Here is a 3,118-nt window from a genome sequence, read left to right as displayed (position 1 = left end):
TCTTGATATGATATGTTGGCAACGACAAACTCTACTGGGCTTGTTATGGTCTCAACCTTTTGTTTAATCTTTCTGTTATTTTCATCATATCCAGATGTATCATTTGACTCTGGCTCATGATATGGATCAGTTAACATTCATGAATTACAGCAAAGCCTAGGGCACATATTCTTGTTTATTGGCTAATTTGTTAATACATTCGTGAATTCCTGCACATTCAGTTTCATTTTACAAACGTGTTACAAATCATTTAATGATTATCTTCCTTTACACTGTAAAGGTAATGATGAGAGAACCCAATTACTATCTTGAATTAAACCCTAGAAATTTCCTCCCCAGTAAGGTCCTTCCCCCAACTTGGCTATTACAAGTAATTGCAATACTGTTCTTCTAATAATTCAGTCCAAACTCCTGGGAGGCATTCGTATTTTATTTCATTCATTCTTTAGTATCTCACATCTAATTCATCAGCTAATTTTATTGTCTCTGGCTTCAAATCATGTACATAATATGGCCCCTTATCATCATCTCCACTGTTACCAGCCTAGACCAAGACACTATCCTCTCTTTCTTGGATTATTGCAATAGCATCTCTAATGTCACCCTGCTTCTGTACTTAACTCTCTCCAATGTCTATTCTCAGCATATTAGCTAGGTGATCTTTTACAAATAAACATATGTTCATGTAACTCTTCTGCTCAGATTTCTCTTTTGGCTACCCATCTCAATAAAATAACCAAAGTTTTTATAATAGCTTTTAAGGCCCTTAGAATTTTGCCATAAATTTTTCATTGTCCATATCCCTTACAGCTTTCCACTTCATCCCCACTCAGCGTAAAACACAATAGCCTTCTTGCTATTTATTGAAATGACCAGTCAAACAAACCTTTGTCTCGAGACAGCACTTGGTGTTCCCTCTGTTAAAAACACTCTTCCTCCCTTAGATATTATTCAAATTGTTGACTCTCTCACATTCTCTAAGTCATTGCCCAAATATTTTTTACTTAAGAAGGCATTACTGACTAACTTTAAAACACACTTTCAGGCAAGCAAAGTAACAGTGTAAACCCTCATCACTGCTAATAAGTTCATTGGAAAATGTGAGTCCAGGCATCAGTCCTCGTTTCTTGAGCCAGAATATCAGTGCAAAAGAACCAGAAAAGCAGGTGCTTTCCACTAGGGCAAACGCTGCAACACGTTCTCCATGGGTAACGTCTTTGTTCCCAATCCAATACAAGACCCAAACTGCCTTCTTCTTGACACAGGCATTGTTTCAATGGCATTGAAGAGAAATTCCCTTTCTTTGTTATCTTTAATGTGTGTCAATAAGGAGATTATTTATGTCAGAATGTGTGTTTTCTATAGCAGTTTGGAAGCCATAGAAGCAGAAGGTTTCTGTAATCTGAATTTCTTGAACAAATTGTTCCACCAAGTTTTCATCTACTATCCCATCACATGCTGCAAAGAAAGCCAGAATATAGGATATAAAATATCTTTCCTCAGGCTTCAGGGCTTCCCAGTGCCAAATGTCCTTGGACAGGTCCACTTCCTGGGCCATCCAGAAAGAAACCTCTACTTTCTTATACGTTTTCCAAATATCATGACAGACCATCAGAGCAGATAGTAAAGTAAGTAATTATCAATGCTGCTAGGATAGAACAGGAGTTCCTCACTGATGACTTGCCAGTGAACCTCATTAGGATGAACTGCACTTTAGTGAAGTAATACATTGAGTTTATGGCCAACAGACTTATGCTGGAACTGGGTTTTTAAGACTTAATGGAGAAAATTTCACTGGAAGGAAAGATTAAGTTCTTTGAGAAGAGAGTAGGTGAGTATCAAAAGATGGCAATGATATCAAGTGCAATAGATAATTCTTTTACTTTGGATGCCGACTTCTAAATAAGCTTAATATATGATGTTATTTTGCTGATTTTTTTTCCCTCTAATCAAAAAGAAAACAACTAAAGTATATCAACTAGCTACACCATCAATTGTCCATAGTGTTCATTAACAGCATCTTTAAAACTGTATAGCTACCTCACAATCAATACTGTTGATTTATAATGCTAGTGGTATCACCTAGAAAGAGAGAAATTTTAAGACAAAAGCTACTCAAATTCTTATAAAAGAGCTTGTCCGTTTTTTGCTTGCGTGGGATCGCAGTTGACAGTGGTAGTCTTGACTTTAAAGTGAGTGGCAACCCTCTAGTGAGCTTAGCCCAGTAGGATTAAACATTCGCATCCTAGCACAGTCAGTTGAAAGATGCAGCCCACTGCTACAAACAGATTTTGAAGTTTACTTAACTAATTTGTATATGAAATTTTGGCTTTACAACCACAAATATTGTTTGTACTGTTAAGGTACTAGCCTAATTTATTTGGTTTCTACACCAAATACAAAGTATTCTATTGACCACCAAGGGGAATTAATTTGAAATTTACTAACTAACTAAAGTAATTAAACTCGTGTAGACTAAGCATATAGTTTCCAAGTTTTATTTTCTTTAATGAATTGAAATACTGTTTATTCAACTTTAAAATCAATCCTGTGCATACTTAGGTATTATTTGGTTGGTACCACGTAAAAGACAGGTTGTTATTTATACTGTAGTCTAGGTAGAGTGTCATGAGGATCTGTGTCCCACATGAGATAGAGTACTATGGGATAAAAGTTGGATAAAAGATAAAGGGGTATCTTTCAGGGCAAGAAGATTCTAACTTAAATCATTAGAAATTTAGGCATGTTCGGCTGGGCACAGTGGCTCACGCCTGTAATCCCAGCACTTTGGGAGGTCGAGGCGGGTGGATCACGAGGTCAGGAGATCGAGATCATCCTGGCTAACATGGTGAAACCCCGTCTCTACTAAAAATATAAAAAATTAGCAGGGAGTGGTGGTGGGCACCTGTAGGAGCTTGCAGTGAGCCGAGATTGAGCCACTGTACTCCAGCCTGGGTGACAGAGTGAGACCCTGTATAAAAAAAAAAAAAAGAAAGAAAGAAAAAAATGGAAATTTAGTCATGTTCTGGGTCTTAATATGTGTGAGGGTCCGTATCATTTTATTTCTCACATTTTATTTTCCCTGACTTCTAGTTCATATGAAAAAACCCTTGAAGTG

The 3,118-nt window shown here is 36.9% G+C and overlaps 1 pseudogene; it reads right to left on the bottom strand.

The window, feature by feature from the left end:
- Positions 1-1,015: 1,015 nt before the first annotated feature.
- On the bottom strand, positions 1,016-1,612 carry LOC108527895 (ribonucleoside-diphosphate reductase subunit M2 pseudogene; annotated as a pseudogene).
- Positions 1,613-3,118: the final 1,506 nt, after the last annotated feature.

This window comes from Rhinopithecus bieti, unplaced genomic scaffold, assembly GCF_001698545.2.
Source record: "Rhinopithecus bieti isolate Rb0 unplaced genomic scaffold, ASM169854v2 scaffold_4698, whole genome shotgun sequence".
NCBI lineage: Eukaryota > Metazoa > Chordata > Mammalia > Primates > Cercopithecidae > Rhinopithecus > Rhinopithecus bieti.
The sequence above is the reverse complement of the archived record's forward strand: the minus strand, read 5'-3'. Positions and strand labels throughout refer to the sequence as shown.